Consider the following 24,249-nt stretch of genomic DNA (forward strand, 5'->3'; position numbering starts at 1 on the left):
TGCACCTCATTTTTTTTTTTTTTTTGACAGGCAGAGTGGACAGAGAGAAAGGTCTTCCTTTGCCATTGGTTCACCCTCCAATGGCCGCCGCGGCAGGCACGCTGCGGCCAGTGCACTGCGCTGATCCAATGGCAGGAGCTGGGTGCTTATCCTGGTCTCCCATGGGGTGCAGGGCCCAAGCACTTGGGCCATCCTCCACTGCACTCCTGGGCCATAGCAGAGAGCTGGGATGGAAGAGGGGCAACCGGGACAGAATCCAGCACCCCGACCGGGACTAGAACCCGGTGTGCCGGCGCCAGTAGGCGGAGGATTAGCCTATTGAGCCGTGGCACCTGCTGCACCTCATTGTTATATTATAGTCCCTCCATATCTCCCCTCCACCTCCCAATAATCAGAGGATTAAAGTGCTAGGCTTGGATGAAGTTTAAAATTGGGTTTTGAATTGAGAGAGATGGTACAATAGGGATGATTAGGAATGTGAGTCTTAGATTATGTTTATAAGTGAAAGCAGTCTCCAATGTTATGGTTTGATCCAAATGGTAATAAGGCTGTTGTAGGGACCAAATCAGTATAATTTGTAAGTTCCAGGAACATAGTGACAGCTCATTAAATATATTATTTCTTTTAAACAATACTGGAATGCATTTCCGCACAGTATGAAAGGGAAATTCACCATTTTTCTCCCTTTGAAGTCATTCATGGATTTCATTATTTAAACAGAATTAGGGTGGGGTTACAGCAGTCATTTCTGGGCTCTTCAGCCATAGCCCTCACAGTCCCCTGGGAGGCAAATAACTCTGTCCCTCCATGCCAGAGTTGAACAGCCGGGATGTTGGCTGAAGTCTCCATGTGTGGCATGCCATGTCTAGTTTGCTCAGACACATCTTCAGGAGCCCCACCCCTGTGCAGGTTCCAGCCTCCCAGTCTCCCAACTTATGACTGGACCTTTTAGTCCTGAGAAATCTTTACCTCTTCAGACAAACCAGGCCCATGGCTTCGAGGGTCCAGGCCTTGAAAAATGGAAGCTTCTCAATTCGCTTCTGGATCCAGGAACACTGTGGTCACTGGATATAAATCACTGGCCACCCTTCCAGGACAGAGAAAGAAAACAACTTTTATTCTTTAGAGAGAAAGCACAACTTGGCTGGAGGCAATGTTACGAGGAACATAAGAGCCCAGACAGTTAAAATCCACACTTTCTGGGTTCAAATCTTAAAGCACGTTCTGTAAGTCTGTTCTTGAAGTACAGGTTGCCACATAAAATAGGAGGGGCAGTTGTATATGACTTTTAAATGAACAAAAATTTCTTTTAATCTAAGTACGATCTAGATATTGCATGCAATGTTTGGTTTGTTAGCAAGAGGTTTTGGTACACCCATTTTCTACTGTCTTTTTTTTTTAGCTTTTCAACTTTTATCTAATAAATATAAATTTCTAAAGTACAACTTCTGGATTATAGTGGCTTTTCCCCCCATAACTTCCCTCCCACCCACAACTATCCCATCTCCCACTCCCTCTCCCATCCCATTCTTCATCTAGATTCATTTTCAATTATCTACACATATAGAAGAACAACTTAGTATATACACTAAGTAAAGATTTCAACAGTTTGCACCCACACAGAAACACAAAGTATAAAGTACTGTTTGAGTACTAGTTATACTGTTAATTTGCACAGTACAACACATTAAGGACAGAGATCCTACATGGGGAGTAAGTGCACAGTGACTCTTGTTGTTGATTTGACAGTTGACACTCTTCTTTATGACCTCAGTAATCACCTGAGGCTCTTGTCATGAGCTGCCAAGGCTATGAAAGCCTCTTGAGTTCACCAACTCCAATCTTATTTAGACAAGGTCATAGTCAAAGTGGGAGTTCTCTCCTCCCTTCAGAGAAAGGTACCTCCTTCTTTGATGGCCTGTTCTTTCCACTGGGATCTCACTCAGAGATATTTCATTTAGGTTTTTTTTTTTTTTTTTTTTTTTTGCCACAGTGTTTTGGCTTTCCATGCCTGTGAAACTCTCAAGGGCATTTTAGCTGGATGTCTTAAGGGCTGATTCTGAGGCCAGAGTGCTGTTTAGGACATCTGCCATTCTATGAGTCTGCTGTGTATCCCACTTCCCATGCTGGATCATTTTCTCCTTTTTAATTCTATCTGTTATTATTAGCAGACACTGGTCTTATTTATGTGATCCCTTTGACACCTAATCCTATCATTATGATCAATTGTGAACTGAAACTGATCACTTTGATTAGTGAGATGGCATTGGTACATGCCACCTTGATGGTATTGAATTGGAATCCCCTGGCATGTTTTTAGCTTTACCATTAGGGGTAAGTCCGAGTCAGCATGTGCCGAACTGTACATCTCCTCCCTCTTTTATTCCCACTCTTATATTTAACAGGGATCACTTTTCAGTTAATTTTAAATGCCTAAGAATAATTGTGTGTTAATTAAAGAGTTCAACCAATAGTATTAAGTAGAACAAAAAATACTAAATTATGGGATATGTACTCTACAGTATACTATACAGCAGTAAAAAAAAGTGAAATTGGGTCATTTGCAACAAAATAGAGGAATCTGGAAAACATGATGCTGAGTGAAATATGCCAGTCCCAAAGGGACAAATATCATATGTTCTTCCTGATCTGGGACAACTAACTGAGCACCTAAAAGTAAACCTGTTGAAGTGAAATGGACACTATGAGAAACAATGACTTGATCAGCCCTTGTCCTGACTACTAAGGAACAACTTACTATTTTATTCCTTCTAGTATTTTTTTTGTTCTACTTAATACCATTGGTTGAACTCTTTTTTAAATAAACATCTTTTAATTCCATTTTCCATGAAATCTTTTCTTTTTTTAAAGATTTATTTATATATTTTATTTATTTAAAAGTCAGAGTTACATACAGAGAGAAGGAGAGACAGATAGAGAGGTCTTCCATCCAGTGGTTCACTCCCCAGTTGGCTGCAAAGGTCAGAGCTGCACTGATCTAAAGCCAGGAGCCAGGAGCTTCTTCCAGGTCTCCTACATGGGTGAAGGGACCCAAGCCCTTGGGCCATCCTCTACTGCTTTCCCAGCCACAGCAGAGAGCTAGATCAGAAGTGGAGCAGCCGGAACTTGAACTAGCACCCATGTGGGATGCTGGTACTGCAGGCAGCAGCTTTACCCGCTACGCCACAGAACTGGGCCCCAGTACATCTATTTTCTAAAAGATTAGAGAACGATCCAACATGGGAAGCAGGATATACAGCAGATTCATAGAATGGCAGATGTCCTAAACAGCACTCTGGCCTCAGAATCAGCCCTTAAGGCATTTGGATCTGGCTGAAGAGCCCTTGAGAGTATTTTAGGCATGGAAAGCCAAGACACTCTGGCCAAAAAAAACAAACAAACAAACAAAAAAAACCCACAAAACAAAACAAAAAAAACTAAATGAAAGATCTCTGCGAGTGAAATTGGTTGCTATTTCTAAATTCAAATTTAACTGGGGATCCTTAATTTTTTTTGCTAGATATAGGAATTCTGTTATATAAGACCTTTACAAGTCCAGTCCTTGTTTTCCTCTTCTACAAAATGGAGATAAAGAGTACTAAACTCTACCTATCTCATGGATGTTATGAGGATGTTAAGAAACGTTATAATGATTCAATAAGATAATATTTGCAAAGTGTTTAGAATAATACTTGGCTAACAATAAATACTAATAAACAGGACCAGCTAAATAAACAAATGCAATCAATATTCATTTCAAGATATCAATGTATGTTTTTTATAAACAACTGTTTTCTTATTAAAAAAAAACTATTCTTATTTCTTGTTTTATCTTGGCAAGGTTACGGATAAGGGATTGGGTTCTCTTGCAGTTTAGCCTACTTTCTCCCTTTCCCTGGTGCTCCTTTGTCAGTGCCAAATACAGTTTACATTGGGAGGTGGTAGACAAAGGAAACGGGAGCAAGAATGCAGAACCTCAGTTATAGTCACCAGCTCACTTTTCACCACTGCCTTTCATCTGTCCTCTCAATAATCCTCAGGTCCCATCCAAGCAGTCTTCTGTCTCAATACACACAAGCACAAGGAGCTCATACTGGACCAAATGCACACATGATCAAGGTCTTTGATTTCTTGTGTAGGGTCTTAGAGAGGGGTTGAGGAAGAGAGACTAACAAGGAAATGTGGAGTGTAAAGAGTGTTTTTTCCATTCAGGAGACACTCCTTGGCAATAAATCTTCAAGCGATATTGTCATCTGGACTCTCCCTGTTGTCACTAACCCATGAACCTACTGTGAATCAACATCAGGGGATCTTCTGCATGAAACCCAAGAGCCTTCAAGGCATGTTTCCTTAGGTAATTCAAGTCACTTAGCTTCAGGGATGAAATCTGTTTTGTTTTATATTTATTGTTTTTATTTATATCAGAGAACTAGATCTTCTTTGAAAAACATCCTGTATCAAAGAGAGGAATTCAAGACAGAAACTAAAAGGCTGCAAAGCAAGTGTTTCATGGTTTGCTGACCATCAGGCTGTGCCACAGGATAGAATATAGCATGAGTGTGGCCAAGGTAAAAAGGCAGATCACTGCCACCTTGGCAAAAGACTAATGCTTTTTGAGATGACGGAGAACAAACAACACATACATCCAGGGCAACACTGAGTCACATCAGAAGAGAAGAGATTGTGCACTGCAAGATCTGGCCCCTTGCAAGGTATCTGTCCCATGGCCAGAAGGTCTACTTCTCAGGCCACAAAACAAAAGCAACTATGTTCAACCCACTTGATGCTGCAGTAGAACCCTGAGCCTCCAGCACAGAAAGCTGGGGTGTGTCTGAGGACCTCTGATGTGTGTGCTGATGCAGAACAAAAGAGCTTTCTCTTGATACATGGGCCTTGGGCCATGAGCATCTCCTTATTTTTTTTTTCTGAAGGACTTAAAAAATACACATGTATATACCTTTTGTTTTAAAACAAAAACAATTGTTAACATTTTGCTACAGTCACTTCAAAGGAAGAAATTGTATACATACAAATATATACTATTTTTCTTGAAAACAGAGATGCGGATCATAAAGTAAGGGCATTGTGACAATGATCATAACATGGGGGAAAGAAAGGTGTACATGAGAACATGTGGTATAATTCAATGAAGAAATATTTCTAACTATATATTCAGCGGTATGACATCCAAGCACTTCTCATACTGTCTATATTAACTTCTACAAATAAGAGAATCCTTATGGCCAAGCAAGGCATCAAAAGGCTGTGCACGCAGCCTGCCTTTCTCAACAGCAAGAAACAAAAATGACCTCGTCAGGAGTAGAAGGTGAAACCACTGGGAAAGGAGAAGGGAGAGCACGTGTCACTTCATCCGCTTCCGAGGATTAAAATCAGCACGAGATCCCAGCAATCCCCCCTCCAAACTGCCCAAATTCATGTCCCCAAACTCTGCAAGCCACAGTTGTACTCCCCCTCTCTCATCTGCAAGGAGACTCCAAGCCCTGGTAGCCATTCAAAGGCTTGCAGGGGACAAGAGTTTCTGCTTCCTCCATCCAGAGTCATGACCCCTCCAGCTGTGCTTGGGAAAGAGGAATAGCATGGTATTCCTGTGCTGCTGATTCTGGTTGTCTATTGCTACACAGAAAACCACCTCAAAATCCAGGAGCTCAAAAACAACAACTCCGTCTTCCTCCCAATTCTGCACGTTGTTCGGGCAGTTCTTCAGTTCCCTGTGGTTCCCTGTGGTGGTAGATGGTTGTGGTCATCTGGAGCCTCTACTGGAATTCAGTGCTGTGGTGAGAGGCTGCAGTCCTCTTCCATATGGAACTCTCCATATGGCTTTCTTGGGTGACTTTGCAGTATGGTGGCTGATTCCAAAAGCAGTATTCCAAGAGAGAGGGTTCCAAGATGGAAGGAACATAAATGTCTAGGCCAAGGAAAGGTTGGATACAACTTTGCTTGCATAGCATTCAGCTGGCACAACATCACTTTCATTGTATTCAGTTGGTCAAGGTTCTTATAGATGCATCATTGAATGAAACTGAGAGGAGACACATAAGAATATGAATACCACATGTTATAGTTCATTGGAATTCATCGCAGAACAGTGTACCAAATCTACCATTAAGGTTCTTTAGGACTTCTAAAACAATGCTGTTCTTCAAATAGACTGTTCAATTAACCACATATTTACTGAATATTTTCAGTACTCAACTGACTATACTGTTATTTTGGTGGTAGAAGAAATTTTTTCTACCTTTACTTAAAGGGATCACAGTTGAACAGACCAACAGAATAAACAAGTCTTAAATTTCACTGAAGGGCCTAACATGAAACAGTGGTATTTAAATAAAAATAAATAATTTAGTGGAGGTGGAATTTTTTTTTAATTTTAAGAGATACATATATTTTAAAGGCAGAATGACAAAGGGTGAGAGAGAAAGAGGATGTCTTTTACCTGGTGATTTACTTCCCAAAGGACTGCAATAGCCAGGACTGGGCAATGCCAGAGCAGGAGCCAGGAACTCTGTCTGGGTCTCCCACGTGGGCAGGGGCCCAAGCACTGGAGCCATCATCTGCTGCCTTCTCAGGTGTATTAACAGGAAGTTGAATTAGAAGCAAAGTAGCCAGGACACAAACTCGTACTTTGATATGGAGTGCCAGAGTTACAAGAGAAACTTACACTGTACAATACCAACTCCAGGAAAAATTATTTTGAGATGCAGAATAGTAAGATTTCATGGAAAATTTCTGGGAATGTACTTTAGAAATTAAAAATCTGTATAAAAATATAAGATATTGCTACTGTTGTAGTCATTGTTATTGATGTACAGTCATTGTCTCATCACAATCTATTCACCTCTTGAGAGCACACTGGTGGAGATTTTAGGCTCAGGAGTCAGAGCAGCTGGGATAAAGTTTGAGCTGGTTGGCCTTGGGCAAGTTACTTAGCCTCTCCAGCTTCACTGTCATGACCACAAAGTAGACAGAACGATAGTAAAACCATGGAAGGTTTTTATAGTTTAATGTATAGTACTTGGCATGCAAAAATGATCAATAAGTGTTGCTGATGATTGTGATGGGCTAAATAATTTTCCCTACCCCAATGATGCCCACAGTATTGGGAACCTGAATATGTGGCCTTACAGTGCTTTCGCACATGCGATTAAGAATCTTGAGCTGGGGAAGAGTAGCTTGGTTTGCCCAGGTGGGCCCAATGTGATCACAAGGCCCTTACAAGGGGAAAGCAGGATGACTGGAGAAAAGGATGCAACTGCAGAAATGGAGTGATGGAAGGAAGTCATTGAAGGAGAGAGTTTGAGCCAGGGAAGGCAGGCAGCCTCTAGAAGTTTCAGAAAAGCAGGATACAGATTCTCTCCTACTGCATCCAAAAGGGCAACATCTCCACTGACCTGTTCTGAACTCCAGAACTATAAAATAATAGAGCTATGGTGGTTCAACCCTCTGTGTGTTTGCTAAATTGTTATGGTATTAACAGGAGATTAATAAAGTGATAATGATGTCAGTGCTGTTGGGAATCTGAAGGCCAGTGCCTCACACACACATAAATTTCTTGTTAGAGATGCCCCCTGCCTTTACCTGGCCAGCTCTCCTCCCAGGCCAGCCAAGTAATGAAAGTCAACAGAGGGCCTTCCCCTAGGAGGTTCACACCTCCCTTAGGATACACCCCATGTGAAGAGATAGATAGGTCTGGGCCTCTGAATTTACAAGGCCTAAAGCCCACCAGATTATTATCAAGCCCCTTCTGTCAGGTTCTATTTGCCTCTCAATCAGAAAACTTAATTGTAGCTTAGACAGCACCTTTGTTAGCTCCTCTAATAATGACTCTGTCCTTTGTTCTAGGCCCTGTCTAGCGCACTTGGGCCTCATTCCTTTGTAATCATAACCTCTACTCTACCACCAATGGCTCTACTCCCAACCTGTGTGTACTGATGGTCCTCTTCCCCACTTAATGCTGTATAATTGTTCAAACCTGGTAAATGCCACTCTTAGGATCATTGGTTACTATCCTCACTCTGTCTTTTATGACCTTGTCTAAATATGATCAGAGTCGGCAAACTTGGAAGGCTTCCATAGCCTTGGCAACTCATGACGACAGCCTAGGATGGTTACTGGCGCCATAAACTAGAGTGTCAATTTGTTGGGTCAACAACAGGAGCCACTGTGCACTTGCTCCTCATGTGGGATCTCTGTCCTTAATGTGCTGTACATTGTGATTTAATGCTATAACTAGTACTCAAACAGTATGTTTCACTTTGTGTTTCTATGTGGGTGCAAACTGTTGAAATCTTGACTTAATATATACTAAATTGATCTTCTGTATATAAAGAGAATTGAAAATGAATCTTGATGCAAATGGAAGGGGAGAGGGAGCGGGAGAGGGGAGGGTTGCGGGTGGGAGGGAAGTTATGGGAGGGGGAAGCCATTGTAATCCATAAGCTGTACACTGGAAATTTATATTCATTGAATAAAAGTTAAAAAAAAAAAGAGGTAGAATCTGACCAATTTGACAAGAGCATGTTCTCCAAGCAGAAAAAAAAAAACTGTTCATTGAGAAGTCTTGATAAAAAAACACGTAGCTCTGAGAACTTGGTTCAATCAACCATCACTGTTGGTTTTCTTCAGATTTCTACGGTACTGTTTCAAACATCAAAATAATGCAAACTTTGTTGCATTGATACTTCATGATTTCTGTTTGAGTGTTTGCATTAATTTTTTTTTAATTTGACAGGTAGATTTACACAGTGAAAGAAACAGAGATAAAGGTCTTCCTTCCATTGGTTTACTCCCCAAATGGCTGCCATGGCCGGTGCGCTGAGCCTATCTGAAGCCAGGAGCCAGGTGCTTCCTCCTGGTCTCCCATGCAGGTGCAGGGCCCAAGGACTTGGGCCATCCTCCACTGCCTTCCCGGGCCACAGCAGAGAGCTGGACTAGAAGAGGAGCAGCCAGGCCTAGAACCCGGTGCTCACATGGGATGCCGGAGCCACAGGCGGAGGATTAACCAAGTGAGCCATGGCGCTGGCCCCTGCATCAATATTTTATCATGAAGTTTTGAGTTTTATTTTAATTATATATTTTGTAAATGTTTTCAGCATTTGCATGATTTTCTCATGTGTAGAGGCAAGTTTTAGGTCTTTCCCCTTTTGGATTACATACTCCCAAACATATTATGGCAGAAAAGAGGGAGAAATGTTCAATATTCTGGAATTACTGACAATTCACATTTGCAAAGCACTCTGTGGTTTACATGGCTCTCTCATCAACCTCATCTCGCATTGTCTTCACATCATTCTTATGAGCAGAAAACCAAGATTTGAAAAAAAATTATGGAGGTGGCATAAATAGTAAGTGGTAGAGATGAATTGTAACAGATAATTTTAAAATGTACTTAAGTACATTTATTGGTATATATACTATGAAGTATATAGATTGAGGGTTTTTTGTCAAATGATCATACTCATAAGCAACACCCAAATTAAGAACAAAGCTTTTCTAATACCCCAAGAATCCTCACTATTTACTCCTCCATTTCTTTCTTTCTATCTATCTATCTATCTTTCTTTCTTTCTTTCTTTTTTTTTTTTTTACAGGCAGAGTGGACAGTGAGAGAGAGAGACAGAGAAAAAGGTCTTCCTTTGCCATTGGTTCACCCTCCAATGGCCACTGTGGCCGGTGCACTGCGGCCAGCACACCGCGCTGATCCGATGGCAGGAGCCAGGTGCTTCTCCTGGTCTCCCATGGGGTGCAGGGCCCAAGGACTTGGGCCATCCTCCACTGCACTCCCTGGCCACAGCAGAGAGCTGGCCTGGAAGAGGGGCAACCGGGACAGAATCCGGCGCCCCGACTGGGACTAGAACCTGGTGTGCCGGCACTGCAAGGTGGAGGATTAGCCTATTGAGCCATGGCGCTGGCCTCTCCATTTCTTTCTTTTTTTTTTTTCTTTCTTTCTTTTTTTTTTTGACAGGCAGAGTGGATAGTGAGAGAGAGAGACAGAGAGAAAGGTCTTCCTTTTTGCCGTTGGTTCACCCTCCAATGGCCGCTACGGCCGGCGCTTCACGCTGATCCGAAGCCAGGAGCCAGGTGCTTCTCCTGGTCTCCCAAGCGGTCCATTTCTTTTTTTAACATGTCATTTACATGGTATGACTCAGTGAAGCAATATTTGTAAGTATATACCACATTATCTGCTATTGACCCAATTTTTATCCTCTTCCTGTATATTAACCACCACAGAAAAAAAGAAAACCTGAAATTTTTCTTTTTGATTCTGGCTTATTTCATTTTAGATAATTTTCTACAATTGCATTCATTTTGTTACTATTGTCAGGATCTCATTCTTTTGTATGACTAACATTGGATCACGAGTATATATACCACATTCTCCTTATCCAGTCAAGAGTTGATGTACATCTATGTTGATTCCATCTCTAAGTTATTGTGAATTCAACTGCTATAAACATGGGAGTGGAGGTAACACTTTCTTCTTTTTATTTATTTGACAGGTAGAGTAATAGACAGTGAGAGAGAGAGAGACAGAGAGAAAGGTCTTCCTTCCATTGGTTCAATCCCCAAATGACCGCCATAGTCGGAGCTAAGCTGATCTGAAGCCAGGAGCCAGGTGCTTCCTCCTGGTCTCCCATGCGGGTGCAGGGCCCAAGCACTTGGGCCATCTTCCACTGCCTTCCTGGGTCACAGCAGAGAGCTGGCCTGGAAGAGGAGCAACCGGGATAGAATCCGGCGCTCATATGGGATGCTGGCACCACAGGTGGAGTATTAACCAAGTGAGCCATGGCGCTGGCCATGGAGGTAACCCTTTCATATGCTGCTTTCATTTCCTTTGGATGTTTTCCCAGAGGTGGAATAACTAGGTCACATGGAAAATATATTTGTAGTTTTCTAAGGAATCTCTATGCTATCTTACATGTAGTTGTGCCAGTTTACATACCCACCAACCATGTATTAGGGTACCCCTTTCTCCACATCTATATCAGCATTTTTTGGGGGGAGATAGCAGTTCTAACTAGGGTGAAGTGAAACTTCATTGTGGTTTTCATTTGCATTTCCCTGATGGCTAGTGGTCCTGAACATTTTTTCATTTGTCTGTCTATTGGCCATTTATATTTCATCTTTTGAAAAATTCCTGTGCAAATCCTTTGACCATTTCTTAATTGGATTGTTTGTTTTGCTGTTTTCTATAGCTCTTTTTATATTCTGAATATTAATCCTTTATCAGATGCATAGTTTGTAAATATTTTCTCACATTCTATTGATTGCCCATTCACATTATTGATTTGTTGTTTCTTTTGCTGTGCAGAAGCTTTTTTATTAATACAGTGAGAACAGACTTCATAATTCATAGAAATAATTCTAAGAATATAAAGATAGTTCCCTCCATAACTCCTTTCTCCTTCCTTCCCTTTTTTCTTTTAATTTTTTGAAATAACATTTTTAATTTACTTTACAATCACAGGCTTAATCCTCCATGAAAAAGAGTTCAACAAGTAAGAGGCAGAAAGTTTGATATTTAACAGTAATATAGACAAGGGCTATAAGCAATAGTCAAAACACAAGATGTCAATTTCATTCATGTATTTTTTTGTACATATTAGTTCCCACAAATCAGAAAATGTCTTTTCTCTTTTTGGGTCTGGCTTATTTCACTAAATGTAATGGTCTCCTGCCATCCATTTTGTTGCAAAACACAAAATTTAGTTCTTTTTTGTGTCTGAATAGTAGCCCATTGTGTGTGTGTGTATGTATGTATATATATGTATGCATGTGTATGTATATGTATATATATGTATGTATGTGGTGACAGTGAAATCTCACCCCTTCCAAAACGTTTTTCCTTTGACCTGGGCCACTTATTATTTCATCCAGTTGCCAAGTTCTGTAACACTTAGGTTCTAACACTTTTAAAGCTGTCATGGGATCCCAAAAAGTATCGAAGGGAAATGACAGGTCTAGCCAACTGGCTGTATACCAAATCAAGCTGAACAGAAAAGTATAACTTTACTATAAAATATCAAATATCAACATGATTTCAATAAACATATATATATATATATACACATACAAACATACACATACATATACACACACATACCACATTTTCTTTACCTAGTCATCAGTTGCTGAGTATATAGGTTGATTCCATCTGTTAGCTATTATGAATTGAGCTACTGTAAACATGGGGAACATGTTACTCTTTCATATGCTGTTGGGTAAATTCCCAGGAGTTGGATGTTGAGTCATATGGTAGATCTGTTTGTAGATTTCTGAGATCTCTCCATACTATCTTCCATAATGGTAGTATCCGTTTATAGTCTGACCAATATCATTTTAGGGAATCTTTTTCTTCACATCCTCACCAGCATTTGTTATTTTTTTTATATTTTGGATGATACCCATTCTGAGTTGAGCTGAAACCTCATTGTGGTTTTTATGTGAATTCCCCTAATGGCCAGAGATCCTCAGCATTTTTGCATGTATTTGATGGTTGTCCTTTGAAAAATGCCTGTTCATGTCCATAGCCCATTTCTTAACTGGTTATGTGTATGTATGTATGTGTATATATATATATATGATCCTCTCTTGGTGCATAGCAGGTGGCTGCATGTCTCTCCTTTTTTTCAGTTTCCCATACAGTGTTTGTTCTGTTCTCTCCATTCTCCACTGAAAATCTCTGTTTCCTGGGAATGTGGTTCTTCAGCCATCTTAGATCCCTGTAACACACAGATTTTGATTCTAAAATCAATACCCCTCAGAGATAAACCTCAGATTTTCAGGAAATATTTCAAATACTTACTTATTTGGAAAGTGATATTCCCCCCTCCCCACTTCATTCTTCCAACTTCCGCTTATTTAGGATGGAGGGACCTAAAATATTCCAGATGTGAAAATACATATATAACATCTTCTTGGCTGTTGTAGTAAGTCTAGATTTGAACACTGGCCTATAAAACTATATGTATTCCCATGATTAAGAGCTAGACATTGGGAGTTGAGTGCTAAGGTTTTCTTTCTTTCTTTCTTTTTTTAAACACTATCAATAGGAGGCACATTTCTTAGGGACTTGGGAATATCAGTGGGGGTTTTGAAGAAAGAAGATAATATCACTTCTTGGCTAACAGTCATTCTTTCAGAACCACTCAAAGTTCAATTTTAATTTAGAAAGCCAGAACTCTAAAATGTTTAATGAAAAACTTGGCTGTGGCCTTTCAACACATTTCATCGAAAGGGAATTCAAATTTAGGTCTTGGATCTTTGGCTTTTGGGATAAAGGGAGATATTGATTACAAATAAGTAAACTGTGAGCAAGTCTAGAGATGTTTAGGATTATTTTGCAGCAATCCTTGCTCAGCCTGTCATACCCTATCACCTTTGGGAACAATAGTGGAGGTAGGCATTGATTGAATATTAGGCATGCAGGGGAACAAATAGACTTGGAGACATGGCTATCAGAATAATTAGACAGCCTTAAATAATGGAGACAGTGAAATCACACCCCTTCCAAGAAGTTTTTCCTTTGACCTGGGCCACTTATTATTTCATCCAGTTGCCAAGTTCTGTAACACTTAGGTTCTAACACTTTTAGAGCTGTCATGGGATCCCAAAAAGTATCAAATGGAAATGACAGGTCTAGCCAACTGGCTGTATACCAAATCAAGCTGAACAGAAAAGTATAGCTTTACTATAAAATATCAAAAGCCAATTTGACAATACAGTGGGAAAAATCTCAGTCATCAGAGTAAACAGAGATCAAATATCTAGTAATAAACCCACAAGAATGTGTAGGACCCATGTGACTGAAAATTTACTGAAAGATGTAAGGAAACAGTGAATAAATGGAGAGTTATCTATGCTCCTAAATGGGAATCATGCACATTTAGAATAGTTTAATTCTTCCCAAATTCAATATAATTTCGATAAACATCCTATTTGTTTTCATGGAACTTAACAAGCATTTTCTAAAATTCATATGGAAGGGAATATGGACAAAAATAAGACCTAAAAAATAAACGGAAGAGACATTGCTTTAACTGATTGCAAAACACCCTACAAATCTATAGCCATTTGAATGGTGTGATTTTAGCACAAACGTGTAATCAGTGAGACAATTTAAGAACACAGAGAAAATCATGTCTCTATGGGAATTTAGACATGATACAGGTGGTATGCAAAATTAATGGGTGTCACTTAGGATTATATTTTGCAATAAGTAATGGAAGCTCGGAAAAGAGTAATTTGATGAAACAAGAATTTATTTTCCTCCTGTAGCAAGTGGAGAATTTGCAGTTCGGGGTTGTTGTCAGGGCTTTGGGGGTCAACACCCACTTCAGCTTTCTCTTCCAGACAACTGTCACCACTTCTTGGTTTCATGATCATCACCTCATGGGCACATGGCTGCCCTGCTCCAATGTCCATCCCTTTTCAGGCAGAGAGGAAAAGAAAAACAAGGAGGAAGAGAGATGTCTTTAAAACAAAACTTTTCTAGAGGTCCCAGCTGGACTGTGACTGTACCTCCATTTTCCTTGACAGAATTTTATCTCCAGCTTCCAGAAAAAATCGGGTAGGAGGGTTGGGGAGATAGTGGTCAACGGATGCAGAATTTCAGTTATGTTTGGCTGCTTCCAAAACTTCATAGAAATATGGAATTGAAAGATAAATTTGGGCAGGCATTTTGCATAGTGGTTAAATCTCCATCCCACACCAAACTGCTTTTGTTCCATTCTCATCTCCAGCTCTTGATTCCAGCTTCAGCTCCTGAGTTTAGCTTCCTGTTAATACAGGCTGCAGTGATAGCTCAAGTACATATGCTCCTACAACCCACATGGGAAATCTGGACTCAGTTTCTGGATCCTGGCTTCATCCTTGGCCCAGCCCTAATCATTGTGTGCATTTGGGACCAGTGGAAGGGAGTGCGTCTTTGCGTCTGTCTCCTGATTCTCAACTTCATATATTATACATATATACACATATATGTATATATGTTAAATATATATGTACACACACTTACCTATATTTAAGTAAGCATATTCTGTTAAAAGAAATTAGAAATCCATGCATAGATTTTTCATAATATACATGTTTCAAGCATTTTTGAAGACCCCTCATATGTGAGGAATAAGTTTAAGAGATCTATTGTACACCGTGGTGACTGTAGTTCATAATAACTGCATTGTGTTCTAAAAATTAAGAGTATAGATTTTAAGTGTTCTTATCACCAAAAATGGTAACTGTACAGGTAATGGAGATGGTAATTGATCAGTACAGATATTTAACAACGTAGACATATTTCAAAGCAGCATGTTGTACATAACAAATACGAGTTTTATCTGGCAATTTTTAGAAACAAAACAAAATGTGAACAGAAAAGGACATAGTTGTGGGTTCTTTGCTGGGTTCGTTGACAGTAGGACTAAGGTTGGAAGTTTTTCTTTCCCATTAAGAAGAAAGGGAAACTGGCTGAGCAGAATTGGCGACTTGGAGCTTCTCCATTTTCAGAGATAATCAAGGCAGAAGAGAAATTTCAGTAAACATCTTACCCCATCGAATCTTCAGCAATAAATGCTTAAGCTCCTACTATGTGTCAGGCTCTGCAATACCAGACTCCAGAGATTTCTCTTATTATTCTGGGGTTTTCTCCTGATCCTGTCATTTTCAGTTCACCATTTATGTATCAGCAGGCAATTTGGAATCATAACTTCTGTGCCTGCGCTGATTGCAGAGCCCACCGTGTGGATAAGCTGTGACTGAGTAATCAGTTCAACTGGAATTGCAGGTGCAGTAATTTCAGAACAGGTTCTGCCACAACAGAATACGGAGGCTAATATGATTTGAAACTTAATACCTGTAAAGATATGGCTGCAAACTCAAATGCCTTCAGGGGACAGACAGGTAACATAATTGCACAAAGAGGTCAGGTGTAAGAAGCCAGGGGTGATGGAGGCCAAGTTGAACTGGGGAAGATGTAGCCTATCTGGTAGACGAATATCTGAATTCTTACGTAAAATCTTGGTTTTGAATTTTGGCTAAAAAAATTGAAGTCCCTTTTTATAACTCAGACTTTATGAACCAAATAAAGCGTATCCATAAGCAAGATTTTACCCACAGGCTACCAATTTGCACCCTATGCTGAAAAGGTTTTCCTTATTAACACAGATCCCATGAGGCTGATTATTTCCTGCTAGGCACCACACTCCAGCGTCAGGCAGCTGCCACTGGATTAATGGTGGGAGGTGCACAGGAAGCCACAGGCTGTCTGCAAGTTCAGGGTGCTGGGTTTGGGCTACTGCACGAAATGAGCAGAGAGTGAGCAAAGCTTTCCTTGATGCACTCACAATCTTTCCATAAAATATCACTGTAACACTTTATTAGTAATAATATCTTTTTTTAAACACAAGGAAAATTGAAATACACAGGTCAAATGAAGAGTAACATCTGTTTATCACTAAATTCTGGTGTTGTTAAGTTGCACTGGGGTCAATTTTTATCCCATTTGATAGACTTCCTCAGGTTGTGGTCACCACCTTCCTGGAGTGTATACAAGCCTCTTTTCGTAGTCTCAAAGCACAGATTGCGAAGCCCAATCTGCCCTTCACCACCTGTGTGATCTTAGGCACGTTCCTTAACTTCTCTTTGCCCCGATTTCCTTATTAGAAAAAGGGGGTTCATAGTAGCATCTTCCCTGTAAGCTGGTTATGAGGATCACTGTAGTCAATGATACATGTGGAGTGCTTAGAATTCTGACTGGCAGGAAGCAAACATTGGGTGAACGTATTTTCAATTGTTTCTTAACACCTTCTTATTAACTCAAACTCCCGCGGTGTTACTCAAACTGGAGAGAAAACATTCTCATGTTTTTTTCCCAACAAACTCTGTCCTTGATAGCTATTCTTTCAGTGTCATTCGAAGTCGTTCAAAACAGAGGAATGTCTGTATCGCTTCAACAACATCTTGCTCTGATTTTTTTTTTTTTCTGTTCTTGGGACTTTCATTTCCATTTCCCAGATGGTTCTGGTCAGTACGTCTTAGAGAGCCCACATCTTGCTCACTCTTCCAACATACTGGCGCTTAAACTCCCATCCCACACCCAGTCCCTCCACAGACACTAAAATCCACTTGAACTCCATAGACAATGATGTAGCACAGCAAACAGTTTCTTCACAGAGACTGTGAGGGGATCTGTGGTGTTTTGACCATCTGCAACCATGGAAACAACAGATGAAGTGTGTGGGTCATTGGAATGCTTTTAACTCATACTTCCTGTGGCAGAGACTACTAACTGCTTCTCAGCAGCCTTTCTCCTCTTCTTATTTTAGAAAATTTTAGCTGAGCACATTGCTGCCACACTAGAACGTTTCCCTTGCGGCTTAAGGGTGTCACGTGAAAGTTCTGGCTACAGAGATGCAAGCAGGAATGATGTGTGTGACCTCCCAGGAATTCTTCTTAAAGGGAAAATACCATTCCCTTCTTGAACTTTTCATCTATCATGATACCTTGAAGGTGAATGTAATGACTGGAGCTCTTGCAGCTATTTTAGACTACAAGATTTAAAATAGCGTTTCTCAAAGTGTAGGCTGAGAACACACAAAGAACAAAAGCCTTGTGAGGTCCACAGATCCCTCTTTCTGCTTCACATTACCTATGTGAAGTCTGGAATTCTCTTATGCTCCAACCAAGGTAACACATTGCACCTGATTGCATGTGGTAATAAAAAAAAGATTGTAACTATTTCAAATTAATAAATCAAAGAGAGGGAGAGTCAGAGAGAGAGAAACTTCTTCCATCTGCTGGTTCACTCTCCAGATGGCTCCAATGGCCATGGCTGTGCCAGGCTAAAGCCAGAAGCCAGGAGTTTCCTCTAGGTTTCCCACATGGATGGTAGGGGCCCAAGCACTTGGGCCATCTTCCACTGCTTTCCTAGGCCCTAACAGAGAGCTGGACTGGAAGAGGGGCAGCCAGGACTAGAACCGGTGCCCACATAGGATGCCAGCACCACAGGCAGAGGATTAACCCACTGAGTCATGGTACTGGACCCATAGCATCAGCTTCTTTATGTGAGGAAAATTAAGCCCCTATTATGGGTGAGCCACCATCACTGGAGGCTTGCCTATGATATAAATTCAAATTTTTTATTTTGCATTCATACTTTGTTTTTTGAATTGAGACTGTGGCTAAGAGCACAATAAAGCAATTGGAAACTCAGGAGGCTCTGTGAATCTCCCTTGGTTGAGCGCCTCAGTTTAGACAAGACAGCGTGAAGCATCCGTCCTGGCCCTTTTTATGCCTGGCACACCAGAAATGCTTACATACACATTTTGCAGAACTTCTGCATCCAGTGAGTTCTGTACGTAGTTTTAAGGGAACAGAAGTGGCCCTAGTAGCCTGCTCCTGGGGTAACCAGAGTCTAGGCACGGAGATCCTTTATGTATCTAAGGACTAGGTTTGGTTCTAGGGTTGCCCCGGGTGGGGGCGGTGTGGGGAGCTTTTGGCAGAGAGCTCAGGATGGGGCTGTGTGGGGTGGCGCAGAGGCTGTGTCACTGGGAAAGTTGCCCTCAGTTTCCAAGGCTCCGCCTCTGTGTTTGGTACCTTCACAAAAGACACACAGGGACCCAGCAGCTGTTCAGTGCCAGAAAGCACGGGACACAGACTCTAAAGCCGTGGGAAAAGGGAGCAGGGGGCCAGGGAGGCCCTCCCATTCTGAGTCCCAGGCTAAGGAGAATCTGGAGAAAACAGCAAGGGCTTCCTGAGAGGTAAAACCTACTTTCTGCACCCATAGGAAGATGGAGATTCTGGTCTGCCTTGTAAAGTGCATAGAATTCCCCTTCATAACGAACGATGTTCCATCAATCAGAGGGGCTGGATTTCCTCTGCTTCACAGGGCATTAACGGATTATGTCTAAAGTCAGTTTGCTGCTGTAATTTAAACTTGGTTTTTGATGAGCATTCAGTAGAGGTGGAGTAAATGTTTTTCCTATATCTGCTAGTCTGTTTTAAGTCTTACCTTTTAAATCATAACTCCCTTGAGACTAATACAGCAAATTTTCCTTCTTTTAAGGCTCACTTGAAAACACAGCAAATTACGGTGCATTCCTCCAGTCTAAAGTTACTTCTCCTTATTTTGCTGTAAAGAAATGAGCGTCTGATGTCCCCACTGCACCTCCAGCATCTGTGATCGTGGTACGTTGTGACAAGCTGGTAGTGCCCTGAGGTGATCTGTTGTATCAGCAAAATGAGTCGCCACTTCCACAGAGACACACGTTGTGAGGCCTTTCAGTTAGTCCATAAACAAATTATTTGGCCATAAGCAAATTATTATTTAAATTACACAGTGACAGAAATTAAATATTCAAGTGGATAAGCTTCATTAAGTGTTTTTTTTTCCTCCCAATGTGTTGCAGTAACTGAAAAAATCTAATTAGAAAGAAGGTTGCTGAATTGTTTGGTTGTGAGAATATCCTTTGAAAATATATTTACATGATTGATTTATTCACTCAGTTCCCCCATAAAGAAAATGCTTTCTTCCAACTGGAATGGAATCATCACTTAAGGGTAGGATATATATCATACGGGTGTCTCTGAGGAAGTCAACCAGACGCCACCCTTATCCACACTGGATGCATCTCACCAGGGTGTGCAAAGCTCAGAACTTCCTCATTCTTCAACTCTTAGCTGAATCTCAGACGATGTGGATTGCTGATTGGGGTTATGGAAGCTGCTGACCATACATTCCCTCAAAAGTTCCCTGGAATGTCTGAGTCAGAGAGGAATGGGTAGCAGAGACAAATGTGATGGTATGTGTGTGTGTGTGTGTGTGTATATGTTCTTGTTCATGTTTTCCTGTGCTGTGCAATGAATTGGAGAGGCAGGACTCCTGTATTAAATAAGTCATGATTCAACCATGCCCTTAAATTTTGAAATTTATCTGAGAGATAGAAATTGAACAGTAGGCACAGAGCTAGAAGGAGATATAGAAGAGCTTCCATCTGCTGGTTCACTCCCTAAATGCTCACAACGTCCAGAACTGAACCAAACTCAAAGCCTGAAGCCTGGAATTCAACAAAGATTTTTACAAGGTAAAAAATCCAATTACTTGAGCCATTGCTACTGCCCCTCAGGGGCTGTATTAGTAGGAAACCAGAATCGGGAGCCAGAGACAGGGATCAAAATCAAGCACTACAATGTAGGTTGTGGATGTCTTAAACACTAGGCTCAACACCCACTCTAAGTCATGTCTTCAGAAAGAATTTCAAAATAAGTCTACAGCATATACCAGGTTCTCAGTTGTTAAATGAATAATACAAATAAGGTCACAGCAATAATGTTTGTAATGCAAAAGAAATTTGGATATGAATGATTAAATGGAAGCCTAGAGGGGTTGGGGCTCAGTGACTTGCCCAATGTCACGTAACTACTTAGTGGTGGCAGAGTCAGCTGAGAGCCTAATTCTCATGGCTCTTAGCTAGTGCTCATTTCCCTATACCATACCACCAAAGGTAGCCAATAAATAATACAATTAAATGGAGAAGGCATCTTAAACACATTTTTTTGTCACCATAGCATTTATTATCATTTATTAACATTATCTGCTAATCCGTTTCCCCCACCAATTTGGATCTCCTAGAAATGGGAACATGGTATAATTCACCTTTGCTTCTCCAGTGTTTAGACCCATTATGTGCCTTTCACATAAGGGGCACTTAAAACCAGGAAGAAAATCCATATTTATTTGGAATTTGTCCTAACAATTCTTCCATTGGAATGATATAATAGCCAGGCTACATATTTAGACGGATATTTTATATAGCAAATTGGCTCTACAGGATGGAACAACTGGGAAGACAAAGAGGGGACTGTGAGGTTTGTGTCAGAGATGAGTGACCACAGGAACTGGAGAGGTAGGTGGTATTATTGGAGGTGTTTAATGGAATCTAGAACCCTAGAGGGAACAGTTATCCCACAGGTGTTGGAATCATGTTGGAGGTACAGCCAAAGCTGGAGTCCCACAAAAATAGAGAGAAGAGAAGAAAAACTGACTTTCCCCGTCCTTGTCCACAAGGAGAAATGGCAAGTGAAAATGGCCTCTGAGATCCTTGCCCACTCCCACACTGAGCTCAGCTCACCATTTGCCCTGACATAATGGAAGTCCCTTAAGTCCCTTAAGTCCGTCAACCTTCCTTATGTTTAATTCAATATTTACTAACTGGCCCTAGCACCTCAAACCTTACTTCAGTTTCCATGTAGTTATCTCACACTTGATCTTAATCAAAAGGCAGAAAAGCGATCCATGTAGTTATCTCAACCGAAATGGTGAAGACCTTTTTCAAATAGCTGGTCAACTGATCCACAAGGAAAGGGAAAGTCAATCAAAACAACTTAATTTTGTCAGTTCAAGGACTTCACTTGCTCTTTTGTGTGAATGAAAAATGAAAGACATAATCTAGATACAACGAGTAAAGCACATACTGCAGCACTATCATCTATCCAGGACCTCTGTCAGTCATGAAAGATGGGCCAGTGCAACCACCCAGTAGGAGTTACGGGGTTGGGTGGATTATCTTACTGGGTCCACATTGACATTTATAATTTTCTCTTCCTCTTTTAAAGAGAAGGATGGATATGCATTCTGGCCCACAGGGATAAAGTAAAATGACCTGGCCTGGATTAGGCACAAAATAGAGAAACAAAAGGAGAGATCTAAAGCTCCTTTTTTGCTGAGACTCTGCCTCCTACTGTTGTCTCCAGCAGTGCTGGTCCTCATCCCTGAGTATGAACATCCAAAGCCACTGCCACCATTCCTCCAGTCCCTGTCGGATATTTGTTTCATCCAGGACACTAGTTCCCATTACATACCTCCAGTGACCCCACCTCTTCCCTGTCTCCTTTGTTTCCTATGATTCCTTATCTCTGAGGTTCCTCAACGTCCTCTGTTTGTCTTAGCTGTCCCATACTATGTAGCCAGTTTCCTATATTAAATCCAGAAGAAACTATCCTTACTGCTGAATTCTGACATGTGAAAAGCTAAATTTGTTATACTCAGTGAGTGCAGAAGAAGCTGACAGATATTGACATTTAGAAAAAATGCTGTAGGCCAGATAAAATTGAGATTAAACAAGAGCAGCTCATTGGGCCAAAGGTGTTGTGTTCCCCAAGTCTGACTGACAGCCACAGTGCATCGATGCGTATCAGATACTTTCAGAGAATTATGCTGGTGTTCTTAACAGTGATACTGGAGATGGTGATTGGCTTAGGCTTAGGAAATGAATGCAGGAGTGTATAGGGGTGAATTGTCCATGATGTTTGCAATTTGTTTACAGACAATTCAGCAAAAATACCACCTATGTGCATATAACTCCTATAAACTATTCAAATGTGAAAATGTCAATAATTAGTAAATCTACGTCCTTCAAAGTTGTTCACATTTGAAATTTTTCATAATAAAAACCAGAAAAGTAATTGTCATAAATTTGGCAATTATAGTTTTACCAATTATTAATATATTGTTCTTACTTTTTATTCATTATTCTTTATTCACTCCAGCCAAGATATGAAAACAACATAAATTCTATCAACCAATGAATTCATAGAGCAGGCATATTTATATACAATGAAATATTATTTCTCATTATAAAGTAATGAATTCTCACCATTTGCAACAACATAGATGGACTCAGAGGACAGTACACTAAGTGAAATAAACCAGACACAGAAAGATTCTGTATGATCTCTTTAAGTAGAATGTGAAACAGTCAAACTTACACAGGTGTTGGGTGTGAAGGAAATGATGGAGTGTCAGTCAAAGGTAGAATGTTTAAGTTATGTAAGATAAATGAGTTATGGGGGTCTAATGTGCATTGTAGTCCCCCAGAGCTAACAATATTGCAGTGTACACTTCAAAATTTGCTAAGAAGGTAGATATCATGTTAATTTTTTCTTGGCACAGACATAATAATGACACTACTAATTATTATTGCTGTAATTATAAAGTTATTGGTAAGAAACTTTGCAAGAGGATGCATATGTTTAGTTTGTTTAGGGTCTTGATGGTGCCAGTGCTTTCATGAAGGTGTACATTTTTTCTTTTTTTGCTGGCAGACTTCAACTTCTATTAAGTTATTTGAAGAAAAAAAAATTTTTTTGACAGGCAGAGTGGACAGTGAGAGAGACAGACAGAGAAAGGTCTTCCTTTTCCGTTGGTTCACCTCCCAATGGCCACTACGGCCGGCACACCGTGCTGATCCGAAGCCAGGAGCCAGGTGCTTCTCCTGGTCTCCTATGTGGGTGCAGGACCCAAGCACCTGGGCCATCCTCCACTGCACTCCTGGGCCATAGCAGAGAGCTGGCCTGGAAGAGGGGCAACCGGGACAGAATCCAGAGCCCCGACAGGGACTAGAACCCGGTGTGCTGGTGCCGCAGGCGGATGATTAGCCTATTGAGCCACGGTGCCGGCCTATTTGAAGGAATTTTTACCAGTAATGCTAATGTTTACTCTTAATTGTATATAATTCTCCAAGGACTTTGCAAGAACCACATCAGTTTCATTGGCTTTAATATCTCTTCCAAGGAAACACAATTTTCAGCTATAACAAACATAGAAGTGAAAACAATAATACAGGAATTAAATTTTCACAAATTGGAGAAAGTTTCCTCCACTTTTATTTTTTCAAATTTTTTTTTAAAGATTTATTTATTTGAAAGAGTTACAGAGAGGTAGAGATAAAGAGGTCTTCCATCCAATGGTTCATTCTCCAGATGGCCGCAATGGCCGGAGCTGCGCCGACCTGAAGCCAGGATCCAGGAGCTTCTTCCAGATCTCCCACGTGGGTGCAGGGGCCCAAGGACTTTCTTCTACTGCTTTCCCAGGCCATAACAGAGAGCTGGATCGAAGAGGAGCAGCCGGGGCTAGAACCAGCACCCATATAGAATGCTGGCGCTTTAGGCCAGGGCTTTAATCCACTGTGCCACAGCGCCGGACCCCTCCACTCTTATTTTAAGATAAAAAATTAAGATTCCAGGATTTCCAGTGTGGGTGTTTATGTTGGTCTACCAGAAATGAGCTTTCTTCTGAAATTCATTATCCATCTCCTAGGACAATAATGATTTCTCTTTCGGAAGGTCTCAGGTTTAGCAATGTTTCAGCTTGAAAATGATAGGGGAAATATATTATTAGATTCATTTGGTAGTGAGCAAAATTCACAGCTGCACCATTTGACAACACATTCATTG

Source organism: Lepus europaeus, chromosome 1 (assembly GCF_033115175.1).
Source record: "Lepus europaeus isolate LE1 chromosome 1, mLepTim1.pri, whole genome shotgun sequence".
NCBI lineage: Eukaryota > Metazoa > Chordata > Mammalia > Lagomorpha > Leporidae > Lepus > Lepus europaeus.